We start from the raw sequence: 15,333 nt of genomic DNA, 5'->3' as shown, positions 1-15,333 counted from the left end.
GTAAAATAATGTTAATAATTGTATATATATTAAATATTTAATTTTAAAACTGAATTCTAGATTCATTCCCTTCCTGCCTTGTCACCCACCCTTACTATGAAGACAAGCAATTCAAAACAGGTTGTGTATGTGTAGCTATGCAAAACATTTCCTTAGTGAATATGTTGTAAATGACTGACTATATTTCCCTCCCTCCTGTCCCACCATCCACTTTTTTCTATTCTCTACTTTGATCCTGTACCTTTTCAAAAGTGGGTGCATCCAACTTCCCTCCCCACTAGCCTGCCCTCCCTTCCATCATCCCCCCTTTCATCCCCTTTCCCCCTACACTCCCGTAGGGTGAGATGCCGTATTTAGTGTGTATGTCATTCCCTCCCTAAGCCAAATTCAATGAGAATAAGGTTGACCCATCCCCTTTTACCTTCCTGTTCTTCCTCTCCATTGTAACCTAACCATTTTCCCTTGCCTCTTCTATATGAGATAGTTTACCCCATTTTATCTCTTCCCATATCCTCTCATTATATTCCCCTCTCACCTCTTAATTTCACCTTTTAAGTGTCATCCCTTCCTATTAAATGGGTCCTGAGTCCTCTATGTATACCTGTACACCTATATACACACATTCATATATGTATTCATATGCCCATATATCCTTCTATATAGACACATATATGTATACTATTCCCTTCACCTATTCTCATACTGAAAAAGTTTCATGAGGTACAATAATTGTTTTTCCATATAGGGATATAAATAGTTCAACTTTAATAAGTTCCTTATGATTTCTTTTCTCTGTTTATCTTCTCATGCTTCTCTTGCTTTTTGTATCTCAATGTCAAATTTTCTATTCAGCTCTGGAATTTTCATCAAGAATGCTTGCAAGTGGAGTGACTAGGTGGTGCAGTGAATAGAGCAGCAGCCTTGGAGTCAGTAGGGCATGAGTTCAAATCCAGACTCAGACACTTGACACAATTACTAGCCCTGTGACTTCGGGCAAGCTACTTAACCCCAATTGCCCTCCAAGAAAAAAAAAAAAGAATGCTTGAAAGTTCTCTATTCCACTGAATGACCATATTTCCTCCTGAAACATGATACTCAGGTTTTCTGGGTAGCTGATTCTTAGTTTTAATCCCAGCTCAATTGACTTCCAGAATATCATATTCCAAATCCTTTTATCTCTCAGTGTAGAAGCTGTCAGATCCTGTGTTATCCTCATTGTGCTTCCACAATATTAAAATTATTTCTTCCTGGCTTCTTGTAATATTTCATCCTTGATCTGGGAATTCCAGAACCTGGCTATAATATTCCTAGGAGTTTTCTTTTTGGAATCTTTTTCAGGAGGTGGTAGGTGGATTCTTTCAACCTCTATTTTGCCCTATGGTTCTAAAATATCGGGGCAGTTTTCCTTGAGAATTTCTTGAAGGATGAGTTCTAGGTTCTTTTTTTTTATCTTGGCTTTCAGGTAGTCGATTAATTTTTAAATTATCTCTCCTATATCTGTTTGTCATGTCAGTGGTTTCTCCAATGAGATATTTCACATCGCCTTCTATTTTTTTTTTATTTGTTTGGATCTGTTTACTAGTGTCTTGATTTCTCATAAAGTCACTAGCTTCCATTTGTTCCAATCTAACACTGAAGGAATGACTCTCTTCAGTGAGCTTTGGAGATCATTTTTCCCTCTGGCACATTCGGCTTTTTAAGGAATTCTTCTCATTAGCTTTTTGAACCTCTTTTGCAATTTGAGTTAGTCTATTTTTAAGTTGTTATTTTCTTCAGTCAAGTTGTTGACTCTCATTTCAAAATTTTCTTGTATTGTTTTCATTTCTCTTCCCAATTTTTCCTCCACTTCTCTTATTTGCTTTTCAAAATCCTTCTTAAGGTCCTCTATGGCCTGAAATAAGCTCATATTTTTCTTGGAAGCTTTTGGTTCAGGGTTTCTGACTTCACTGTCTTCCTCCTGATCCATGCTTTCATCCTTTTTGTCCCCAAAATAGGAGTGTAAAGTTTCATTGCTCTGTTTACTTTGCTTCCCTTGTTTGCTCATGTTGCCACTCATTTATTTGACTTTTGGGCTTTTTTTGGCACAGTAGGACTCTACTACCACACAGGGGCACTTCGTACCAAATGCTAGGGTTTTCTCAGCTGCCAAAGTTATTAGTTGGGTGCCCTCTCTGAAGCCTCCACACACTCTGGGAAGCTAGTCCCACACCCCAGGACCTCCACCCTGGACCACAATCAAGATCCAAGCAGGTTAAAGCAAGAGTGATTTCCCCTCAGACTGGTTGCTTGGTCCCCCTACAATCTCCAGGCCATGAAGCTGGCACATGGTGGTGCCTCAGCAGCTTCTCACCCTGGGGCTAGAGGCTGTCGCTCCTCCCAACTACTGGTTCCCAAAGTCCACACTACACTGAGCTCCCACTATGCCCTTAGCATCTATGTGTTGATAATTCTGTAAACCACCACAGCTGCTGGTGATCTGAAGTTCCTGGGCTGTCCTCAGTGGAAGGTTTGCTTCCCTGTGTCATTTTGTGGGTTCTGTAGCTCCAAAATTTCTTCAGAGTCTCCTTTTACATGAATTGGAGGAGGTGAGAGTTTGAGCAACTCAGAAGTCCTGTTTCTACTCTGCCATCTTGACTCCATCTGAAAGACATTTTTAAAAGAGTATTTACATATAATGCATTAGATGAAAGTATTATTGTCTTATAAAATTCTTCAACAGCAGAGTAGTTCTTTTCATCAGCCCCAGTAAATTCAGCAATAATGTAGAAGAGCATCTCTTAGTATTTACAATCTGTCAGTACACAAGCATCAAACACCTACTCTGTGTCAGGCATTGGATCACGTTCTGGAAAGACAAAGAAGGGCAAAAAGATACCAGGCATCCCAAAACTTTCAGGGCATTTTAAGCTATTAATTCATTATTTCTTTTAGAGCTTATAGCTGCACTAAGTATTTTGGGACTCCCAGTATATGAAATTAATTTATGCAGGTTTATATGGCTTATCGTCTTTAACTACAATATTCGTGTATTATTAATATTTTCTATCACGGATGCCCTTGAAGGTATAATAGAAAGAAATCATATCTTAAAGTTGCTGGTATTAAATTTTTATTTTAATAGAAAACAAATAAGGATATGATTTCATAGGACAATAACCTTTTCCATCAGACATTCACTTTCAGACTGTAAAAGGTGGCAATATTGTATCATTTCTAAGTTTTAAAAAGTGTTGTAACATAATAGAACATGCTCAGTACAAGAGTACTTGGAGCAATCCTTTATGTCACCTTATAAGCTATGACCTGTCAAGTACAAAGTAGTTCATGATTTACTCTGTTGAAATTCAAGTCAAGTCATAAAGAGAATATTCTGAATAAAGTGGTAGCAGTACATTCTGGAAGAAGAAAGTTAAATATGTATATGAGGTTATGGGCCTTGTACCTCGTTGCATTCACTTCCAACACCCCTATGAGTGACAGCCCGACTCAATACTAGATAGATTCTATGAGAATGTTAAATCATAAAAGAGAGCAATGTCAGAAAGACAATGATAAGAGTTTAGCCTTAATGGAAATCCTGTATTTCATAGTGTCATAGTGTTATGAGAGACAAGTATCTCACTGACAGATTGTTTCTTAACAGTCTTCTAGAACAGGTTTTTTTTAATGATCTACAGATCCAACTGCCTTATAAAGAGGGAGGAGAGATACACATGTACTTATTGTACTATTACTGAAAAGGCCCTGAAGATCTCAACTGTTTCCTTCATCCCTACCCCATTAATCCATCATGATACCTGTAATTCTCACCAATAGTGTTAGTCTTTTGGCATACACTATTAATGTAGGCTTTATTAAAATGCCATTAAGGTCTGAGCATCTTGAGAATATAAATTGATTTTTTTTTAATTTGTTGGGTTATGTTTGATTTTTGTTTGCTATTTTTTTTCCTTTCTTTGCATTCCCAGGGTTAAACAGAGTGACTTCTACATGATAAGTGATTAATAACTGCTCATTGACTGACAGAAAATATCTAACCTTTAGAAGAGTTAACATATTGTGAAGCTTTTTGCAAAATTAAAGAATTATGTGAGAGCATAAGAGGATCATAGAATTACAGACTAGAGACCATAGTATAGCAACCTCCACATCTGCTTATTTCATTAATAAGGAAATAGAGGCCCAAAAAGTTTGAATAGTTCATTGAAGATCACAGAATCAGAGTGAGGGTCAGAACCAGAAACCAACCTGGAAAACATGTTAGCCTCTAATGTTTTCTTCTAGTATCTCATAGCAGTTTGTAGTTGTATGTTCCCATAACAATAATCTTTCTATTCCCTCATTAATGTCACCATTCACCTTCTATCAGATTTCTTTTCAGGTTCAATTATTTCCATTATAAGGGAATAAATTCTTGACATAAAGTATTGCTACCCTGCTGTACAAAGGAGACCTTGTTTTACCTATGACACATTCATTCTGGATTACTCTATACTAGTTACTTGATATCAGCAACTCAAATAATTATTCTAAGTTTATACTTCACACTTGAGGTGTTGATTTGCTCTAATAGATTTTTTTGATAATAGTATAATTCATTTATAGAGACACCCCCTCATTTAGTTTCATTTATTTACAAACTTTTCCAATTCTCCTTTCCACTTCAGAATATGTAGGCCATTATTAAAATTTTAGTCAGCATTGGGATGCACAAGATGTTTGTGTGTGGGGGGGGGGCGCATATGTGTGGGCATATGTGTGTGTGTCTTTTTAACAGATGAAAAAACAAAACTTTAATGACTTTAATACATTACCTTGGAAACATTTTAGAAAGACTTCTCAAGCCTTTAAACCTTTTTGTGAAATTAAACCAGAAAAATAACACTACTAGCCAATTTTATCAGAATTTCATTTTATCCAAATCACTTATTTTCCTAAATTCATTTCTTATTCACTTATCTTAAAACCTTGCAAATAAAGTTCAATTCCCTCCAGCCCTCTTCAACTTGTTTTATATCCTTTTGGTTTATCCTCAGAAATTTATTCTTTCACGTTCTGGCAGAGATCATATATATTTACTTTAAGATAAAACCACTCCCTCTTTCCTTTTTGAAACTTATTAGTCAACCTGACCTTCTCCTTCCCTCTTTTGTTCCCCTAAGACTTTCAATTATGCGCCATCACATACTTCTTCCAGTAATGTAGAGCATAATCAAGTCCTTTAATGTGAGTTAGTCACAATGTTACATTTGAAAGATGCAACTTTTTAAAAAAGTTTTTCAAGAAATAGTATGGCTAAAATTATTGTTTTTAATATGTATGTATACACACATATATTCACATATTTTAAGAGAAGGAAGGTCAAATTTTAAAGATATGCCAAGTTGAACAACGCTCATTTTAAAAAAAAAGAAAATCGTTAAAATTACTTTACAATAAAAAAAGAGTAAATGATTTGTAGGTAATGGGAATGAAAAATTAAGAAAGTACAGTTTAAAAAAAAAGAGTCCCAGTTGTTACCATGAAATTATTGAATTCCATGATATATTTTCCAAATAATTTCTATTTCAATTCAGATTTTAAAATAATACAGTTATATGCTATGCAGATTTTAAGTGCTATAGCAACAAGTATCCTAGCATACCAAGATGGCTCTTAACAAAGGTACTTTGGCCTGCTTTAAAAAATTTTTTTTTCCAAGTTAATTTTAGTTTTCAACATTCATTTCGACAAGATTTTGAGTTACAAATTTTTTCTTTCCCCTACTCCACCTCAAAATAGCGACCCTACTGAATACCCCTTCCCCACAATCTGTTCTCTCATATCCTCCCTCTTCTTCCCCCCTCTCAAATTTCTAGTAGGGCAAGATGGATTTCTATGCCCCAATGCCTGTATATCTTATATCCCAGTTGCATGTAAAAAGATTTTTTTTAATATTTGTTTTTTTTTAAACTTTGATCCCACATTTTTTTCCCTTCTTCCCTCCTCACCCACCCCTACTGGTAAGAAAAGCAATTCAACATAGGTAATACATGTGTAGTTACCCAAATCATTTGCATAGTAATTATGTTGTGAAAGACTAACTATAATTCCCTCCTTCCTATCCCGACCCCCACTCATTCCATTTTCTCCTTTGGTCCAGTCCCTTTTCAAAAGTGTGTGCTTCTAACTACCCTCTCCCCCAATCTGCTGTCCTTTTTATCATCCCCCCTGTTATCCCCTCCCCCCTATTTTCCTATAGGTAAAGATACCCAATTGATGTGTATGTTATTCCCTCTTTAAGCCAAATTCAATGAGAGTAAGGTTCACCCATTCCCTTTAGCCTTCCTGCTCTTCCCCTCCATTTTAACAGTTTTCTCTTGCCCCTTTTATATGAGATAATTTACCCTAATCTCCCTTTTTCCATCTCCCACTCTCAGCCCTTAATTTTATTATTTAGATATCATCCTTTCCTACTCATCCTGTTCCCTCTGTCTATGTATACATGTATACATATATTCACACACACATATATATATATACAAACATACATCCTCCTATAGGAACATATATACATATATGTATACAAATATATACATATATATTCACTTCAACTATCTTCATATGAAGAATTGTCTCATGAGTTACAATTATACTTTTTTCATGTAGGAATGGAAATAGTTCAACTTTAAAACGTTCTTTATGATCTCTTTTTCCTTTTTACCTTCTCATGGTTCTCTTGCTTCTTGTATTTGAAAGTCAAATTTTCAATTCAACTCTGTTTTTTTTTTTTCATCAATAATTCTTGAAAATGGGGCAGCTAAGTGTTGTGGGAATGGGAATTTAAGATCTTCCCCTCCGCTAGGCCCTTTTATAGGCTTAAGTGCACCTGGAGCCTATGGGGGAGGCTTGGTGTTCAGGAATGCCCACACCTTGGTGCTCTGTGATTGGGCAGTGGGTCAAGAGGGTTGTGACATTCTCTGAGCCAGGAGAAGGCTATATAAGCCCTGATGTGAGGCTTTGTTTTTGGTCTCCCTTTTAGAAGTGTTGTGTGATATGACCAGATGATATTCTGGGAAGCTATTGAGTCCCCAGCTTTGAAAACCCAGATGTTGATGTTTTCTTCTCTAGTAACTGACTAGATATGGATGTAATGGTCAGACAGTTGGAGGCCGGTCTGCTGAAATGTTTCTCTGTCTTCTAGTGACTTCTGCTTGTAACTTCTGTCCATATACTCTGAAGTTCAGGGTGCTGAATTTTTCACCTGAACTAGATAATTGATATATTTGATTGATTAAAGCAAGATTGTTAACCAATTTTGGGTTGCTTTCCTTTAGAAAAGCAGATCTTAGAACTTGTGTTTGCAGCCACTCTGGGGATTCTGGGGTGCTTACTGATACATTAGGCAGTGTAGTGAATAGAGCACCAGCCCTGGAACCAGGAGGAGCTAAGATCAAATCCCGCCTCAGATACTTAACACAAAAACTAGCTGTGTTACCTTGGGCAAGTCACTTAACTCCAATTGCCTTCCCAAAAGCAAAAATAATAATAATAATGATAATAATAATAATAATAATAATACTTGAAAATCTTGTTTCACTTAATGACCATATTTTCCCCTGAAGCTTTATACTCAGTTTTGCTGGGTAGGTGATTCTTGGTTTTAATACCAGATCCTTTCACCTCTGGAATATCATATTCCAAGCCCTTTGATCACTTAATGTAGTAGCTGCTAGGTCTTGTATTATCCTGATTGTGTTTCCACAGTAATCAAATTGTTTCATCCTGATTGTTTGCAGTATTTTCTCCCTGATATGGGAACTCTGGACTTTGGCTAAAATATTCCTAAGATTTTTCTTTTAGGGATCTTTTTGAAGATGTAGTCAGTGAATTCTTTCAATTTCTATTTTGCTCTCTGGTTCTAGAATATATTCTAGAATAATTTCTTGAAAGATGGTGTCTAGGCTCTTTTTTTTTTTGCTCATGGCTTTCAGGTAGTCCAATATTTTTTTTAATTATCTCTCCTGGGTCTATTTTCCAGGTTGGTGCTTTTTCTAATGAGATATTTCACTTTGCCTTCCATTTTTTCATTTGTTTGAATCTGTTTTATAGCATCTTGATTTCTCATAACATCATTAGCTTCCAATTGCTTAATCTGATTTTGAAGTAATTATTATTCTCTTCAGTGTGTTTTTGAAATTCCTTTTCCATCGGTTAAATTCTGTTTTTTAAGGCATTCTTCTCCCCATTGGCTTTTTGGACCTCTTTTGCCATTTGGGTAAGTCTATTTTTTTAAGGTGTTATTTTCTTCAGTGCTTTTTTGTGTCTCCTTTAGCAGGCTATTCACTCTCTTTTCATGATTTTCTTGCATCATTCACATTTCTCTTCCCAATTTTTTTCCTCTACTTCTCTTACTTGATTTTCAAAATCCTTCTTGAGATCCTCCGTGGCCTATGACCAATTCATATTTTTCTTGGAAGTTTTTGATGCAGGAGTTCCGACTTTGTTGTCTTCCTCCCATTCCAGGCCTTGATCCTTTTTGTCCCCCAGAAAAAGGAATCTTTGGTCTTTTTGTGCTTCCTCTGCTTGCTCTCCTTCCCAGCCAAATATTTGACTTTTGAAGTCTTTGCCACGGTAGAACTCTGCTTCCAAATTGCAGAGAGCTATGTCCCAAAATGCCAGGGGTTTTGTTGCTGGACATGTTAGGGGGGTGCAATCTCTGCAGTCCCAACAAGCTCTGGCACACTGGCCACATCACCCTGGACCCCCACCCAAGACTGTGATCCATATCCAAGCAGGTTAAAGCCAAAGCAATTACCCTGTCAATGGTGTTCGGTCCCCCTAAGATCCATAGTACAGGAGCTGTGGAGGCAGCCATGCAACAGCAGCTACAGCTGCCATACCATCACCACTTGTAGCCCCAGATGTAGGGACTGGACTGTGCTCTTCTCCACCTAGTTTCAACAGAGTTCCCGAGTTACCTTTTACTTTCTTTTTGTCATTTATGGATTGAGAATTCTGGAAACTGCTCCTGGTGATTCACTCTCCTGAAGTCTGCTTTGGCTGCCACTAGTTGGGGCCAGAACACCATGGCTCATGTGTTACTATGCTTGGCGCCTAGCATGCTGTAATAGACCCTTCCTGTCGGTCTGCCAGACTGCCTTCAAGGGGAGATTTGTTTCTCTCTGTCACTTTGTGGGTTCTGTAACTCTAAAATTTGCTTAGAGTCATTTTTTTACATGCATTGGAGGTGGCAAGAGGCAGAGCCATGCAGATGTCCTGTTTTTACTACACCATCTTAGCTCTGCCTCCTTGGTCTCCTTTTCTAAAGGAAAGAAACTCAAAAGGTGTTAACAATCTTACTTTAATCAAACAAATACACACACACACACACACACACACACACACATATATATATATATATATATATATATATCATTCACTTAGCTCGGGAAAAATGAACACACTGAACTTCAAAAAATATAAACAGAAATTACAAACAGACAAAAATACAGACAGAAAATAACACATTTCAACAGACAAACAGGCAAGACTTCTTGCTCTTTGACCACTGCATACAAAAAGTGTTAGTTACCAGAGAAGCACCATCATGTTGGTTTTCCAAGCCAGGGGGAGCTATGGCTGCCCAGATTCTCATCTGGACAAATCACATTTTTCCCATAAATGAGCCCCAAAGCAAAACCTCATCTCAGAGGTATATATAGCCCTAGCCAGGGTTATAGAATATCAAAACCTTTATGACCCATTGCCTATTTACAGAATAACAAGGTATGGACCTTCCTGAAAAACTCAAGCCTCCCCTAAGCAATCTTCTCTTGTTAGCCTCCAAGTGAAGACAAGGAAGGGGCAGGGAATACTGGCAAATTTCCTAAGCCTCTTAAGGGGCAGGGAAGATCTTCCAATTCCCTTACCATTACAAGTGTCTGTGTAAAAATTCAGTTTTGAGAAAATTTCAGTTGCAAGATGTGTGGAAAAAATACTGATAAAGAATTAGTATTTGTAAAGTTATGAGGTTTGCTTACATTTTGAATATCATAAGCCATAGTAGATATTTTTTCACTTTCTTTACTTTTCTTATAGTTTTTCCCCCCTTGGCCTATGTTTTCTTTCACAACATGAATAATATGAAAATGTTTTGCATGACTGCACATGAAAAACTTGTATCAAATTCTTTGCCTTCGGGATGAATTTGCAACTCAAAATTTAAAAAAAATGCCAAAAACTGTTTTTATATGTTATTGGCAAAAAAAGAAGCCAAAGGAGATCAGAACTTAAAAACAATTGACCTTTTAAATTTTAAATCTAGTTATGTTAAACCTTAAAAATATTTGACAAATTAAGAAACTATGAATTCTATATTCTTTAAAAACAGACTTTAGTTTGAAAAAAAGTTATTTGTATACCAGTAACTGCCATTAAAAACAAACAAACACATTAAGATAATGGAACCCTATCATGTTCATATTACATGAAAAGGTATATATTTATAAAGTATTTTCTTTAGTTGGTACATGGTCCCTCTCATACCAAAGTTTCTATACTTTTACCATTCAGTTGAACCTTCTCTTGTACATTTTGAGACTCATATTATATTCTGTATGATTTTATGCCTTTGGAGTCTCCATTTACAGCTACACTTGGCAATTTTTATCCACTTCTAGCAGAATAAAACAAGAAAGTGATGAGTACTTGCTTTGGGCTTTGACGTGTGATGTCAGAGTTAATTCTTTTCACACCCTTTATTGAGTTCCAACAAACTTTTAAACTCTGATGGGCTGGGAGTTTGATTATAGGGGGCAGTAACACTTTGGATACAATTAAACCACTTTTGTTTATGAAACACATCATAAACTTTTGAAGTGTGGAAACGTCCTGACAAAGGCTCTCAGAAATGTACTGTAACAATATTTTAGCTTTGTCTGGGTTGCTAAAAGCACCTGGAAATAAACTTCCCATTCTCACATCATCATCTTACAGATCCTCTAAAATCAGCTGCTTGATAGGAATGACCAATGATAGACTTAGTAATAGTGGCATTCATTTGAGTATAACAAGACAAGTCAAGAAAAGTGTCTCTTAAAATAAGAAAACACAGAGTTTATGTCCATTTTTTTTCTTAAATTCTCCATGACAAAACAACACCTTTCTAGAATCAATCCTAAGATCCTTCTGCTTGTTGTCCAGATGTTCTAGTTTGTCAATGCAATATAGGCATTGAAATTCTCCTTTCTTCAAGTTGATATAAGAGAGTACTGCTTGTATTACCAATACAACTTCTAGAGATATTACATCAGTGTGGTCTTTGGGTATATGTCTGAGTATTTCTTTAAACAACAAAGGATATTGGACTAGGTGATTTCAAGGAATATAGAGAAAGCTCTGGAGGTCTATTTTTTCTACTGAAAGGAGACTCAAGACATCTTTGAAGGAAGTATTGTGCTCTTGCATCCTGGTTTTTTTTCTGATTAAGAAAAATTTTGGCTGCAAGGTGGTTACTCTCTATAAGCAGTTAAACCTAGCAACCAGTTTACAAGAATATGACCAATTTGTTTTACTGTCCCATCTGGCTTTGTTACTTCTCCTAATCTTGCCAACAGATCTTCATGCATAGGTAGTTAGGCATCTAAATCTCCAAATATGTGTTTGAGTTCTTCTGACATAATATATAACTTCAACATGGGTCATGGTAGGCCTTTCTGGCAAGCTTAAGATCCTCAATTAAATCTTGTTCTCCTCAAAGCATTTCATATATTGCCTCCTCATACTTTAGTTCTTGGTTGGTTAAAGATTTTTTTATGTTGATATCTAGCATCTTTGGCCATCTCATATTGTTTCTTCTTTTAGGAGTTGGGGCAGTTGTCCTGCTAAATGACTTCTGGGTACAAGCTGGAGATCTATTGTCACCACGAAGTGTAAATGATTGTATTGTTTGATGAAAACATTTAACTGCTTGACTTCTCAAAAAAGACATTAAATTTGCTAAAAAAGAGACTTGGCTCAGACATTGAAATCTTTTATTGCATGCCTCTTGTTCTTCAAAGGACTGATTATTAACATCTAGGACACAAATAGTCCTTTTAATTGTGAGGAAACTTTCAATTTCTGGAGGCAGAGCCAAGATCGAGGCATAGAAGCAGGTAAACTCCATGAGCTCCCCCCATAACAACCTCAAATATCTATAAAATATGACTCTAAACATACTTTAGAGCTGCAGAACAAAAAAAGTGACAGAGAAACAGATCCCCCACTGCAGGCAACCTAGAAGGTGGGCAGGAAAGGTCCATTGCAGGGTGTTAGGAACCTCATCCAGCGCCATCTGAGCCCATGGTTTTAGCCTCAGGGTGGCCCTGAAAAGCTAGAGTAGACCTCAAGAGAGTGGATCACCAGCATCTGTGGTGGTTTCCAGAAATATTAACCCATAAATGCCAAAGACAAAGTAAAATGTCAGTGTAGAACTCTGTTGAAACTTAAGGGGGAGAAGGCATGGTCCAGCCTCTGTCCTTGGATTGAGAACTGCTGGAGGGGCAGCAGCTCTGCAGCCACCTCCATGTGGTTTCTTCAGAGCTCCTGGCCTGCAGATCATAGAGGGGCCAAGTGACCATTCAGAAAGTAATCCCTCTTGCTTTAACCTGCCTGGATCTGCATCATGATCTTGGGTAGTGGTTCTGATGTGGGTGACGAGTGAGCCAGGATGTGTGTGGGCTGTATACATGATACCTTCATAATAGCTCTGGAAGCTATGGAAAATTCAGCTATTTGTGACAAAGTTCTCCCCTTTGGAAGCAGAGTTCTATTGTGGCAAAGAGCTCAAAAGTCAAGTAATTGAGTGGGATCGAATCCAGGCTCAGACACTTAGCATCCACCCCGAAACAGCTGGCCATTTAACATCGAACAAGTTACTTAATCCCAATTGCTTAGGGGCAGCCAGATGGCTCAGCGAGTAAGAGCACCAGCTTCAGTGTTGGGATGACCTTGGGATCAAATCCAGGCTCAGATACTTAGCACCAAACCCAGAAATAACTGCCCATGCAATCTTGAGCAAGTTACTTAACCCTAATTGCTTAAAAAAATAGACTAATTCAGATGGCAGAAGAGGCCCAAAAAAGACAATGAGGAGAAGAATGTCTTAAAAAGCCAAATTTGCCAGATGGAAAAAGAATTTCGAAAGCTCAATGAAGAGAATTATTCCTTCAAATTAGATTGGAGCAAATGGAAGCTAGTGACTGTGAGAAATCAAGATACTATTCAACATATCCAAACAAATGAAAAAATACAAGGCAATGTGAAATATCTCATTGGGAAAACCACTGACCTGGAAAATAGATCCAGGAGAGATAATTTAACATTTATTGTACTACCTGAAAGCCAAGATCTAAAAATAACCTAGAAATCATCCTTCAAGAAATTCTCAAGGAAAATTGCCCTGATATTTTAGAATCAGTGGGCAAAATAGAAATTTTAAGAATTTACTGATCACCTCTTGAAAAGGATCCCCAAAGGAAAACTCTTAGGATTATTATAACCATCTTCCAGTTCCCAGATAAAGGAGAAAATATTACAAGCAGCCAAGCAGAAACAATTAAAATATTGTGGAAACACAATCAGGATAACACAGGATCTAGCAGCTTCTACATTAAAGAATCAAAGGACTTGGTATATGATAATCTGGAGGTCAAAGAAGCTAGGATTAAAACCAAGAATCATCTACCCAACAAAACTGAGTATAATGTTTCAGGGGAAAATATGTTCATTCAATGAAATAGAGGACTTTCAAGCACTCTTGATGAAAAAAACAGAGAAATTTTCTTGAAGAGAAAATTTGACATTCAAATACATGAAGCATGAGAAGGTAAACAGAGAAAAGAAATCATGAGGAACTTATCAAAGTTGAACTATTTACATGCCTACATGGAACATGATAATTGTAACTTATGTAATTTTTCTCACTATGAGGATAGTTGAAGGAAATATAAATTTGTGTGTGTATATTTGTGTGTATACATACATATATATATATGTCTATATAAGAGGGTATGTGGGCATATGAATACATATGTGAATGTGTGTATATATGTGTACAGGTATACATAGACAGAGGGCACAGGATCAATTGAATAGGAAGGGATGATATTTAATATGTGAAATTGAGAGGTGAGAGAGGAATATAATGATTGGAGGTGGGGAGAGACAGAATGGGGTAAATTATCTCATACAGAAGAGGCAAGAGATAACTGCTATAATGGAGGGGAAGAAAAGGAAGGCAAAAGGGAATGGCTAAACCTTACTCTCATTGAATTAAGGAGGGAATGACATACTCACTCAGTTGGGTGTCTTGTCCTACAGGAGAGTAGGGGGGAAGGGAATGAGAGGGGGGAATGACAGAGGGTAGGGTGGGTTTGGGGGGAGGGTAGTCAGAAGCACACACTTTTGAAAAGGAACAAGTTCAATAGAATAATAATAGAATAGAACAAGCAGAGGCGGTATAGGATGCAAGGAAATATAGTCAGTATTTCACCATATATCCACCGTGGATATGTTTTGCATAGCTACACATGTACAATTTATATGGAATTTCTTATATTCCCAGTATGGGTGGGTGAGTAGAGAGGAAGGGAAAGAATCTGGAATGCAGAGTTTTAAAATAAAATATTTAAAATATGTTATTATTATAATTTTTACATACAACTGGGAAATAAGCTATACAGACACTGGGCTATGTAGATTCATCTTGCCCTACCAGAAATTTGGAGGGGGCATGGGGGACAACATAGAAGAAAGCATATTGGGGGAGAGTATATATGCTGAGATCACTGTTTTGGGGTGGTGGGTATGGAAAATGGGAAGAAAATTTGTAGCTGAATATCTTTTGGAAATGAATGATGTAAAGTAAAAATAAACATAAAATTTAGTTTAAAAAATTAAGTTAAATACTTGGTTGCCAAAAACACAATACAAAGAAACTTCCAATTTCATCATAAGCCACCATGCTTTGCCAAGTTTTGCATATAATCTTTTGAAATCACTCACATCAGATTCAGGTATATAAATAATTACTGTGGAATTATATGGGATTTTTCAAACTAACTGTTCAGCCACCCTTATTTGTCATTTGGCCAAACTTCTTGTTGTGGTAAATCTCACAGTTTCCCTAACTTCAGGGAGTTCAAAATACAGGAACCTGAGGAGGGGTTAGACATATCTTATTAGGGCTTTTATGTCAACGAAATAAGAAACCCATTCTAAAAAACACTTTAAAGAAATAAAATTTCTTTCAATAGTGTACCTTTTTAATGAAAACCTTCTTATCAAACTTCAGTGTTAAATGTGAAGTGA

At 36.7% G+C, this 15,333-nt stretch overlaps 1 pseudogene; it reads right to left on the bottom strand.

Annotated features, from left to right (window-relative positions):
* Positions 1–10,587: 10,587 nt before the first annotated feature.
* On the bottom strand, positions 10,588–14,986 carry LOC138153313 (neuroepithelial cell-transforming gene 1 protein-like; annotated as a pseudogene).
* Between the last annotated feature and the right edge of the window lie 347 nt (positions 14,987–15,333).

Source organism: Petaurus breviceps, unplaced genomic scaffold (assembly GCF_028583685.1).
Source record: "Petaurus breviceps papuanus isolate PSGF00001 unplaced genomic scaffold, PetGlider_PUasm1.0 90977, whole genome shotgun sequence".
Taxonomy (NCBI): Eukaryota; Metazoa; Chordata; class Mammalia; order Diprotodontia; family Petauridae; genus Petaurus; species Petaurus breviceps.
Note: the sequence above shows the minus strand (reverse complement) of the source record. Positions and strands in the feature narration are given on the sequence as shown.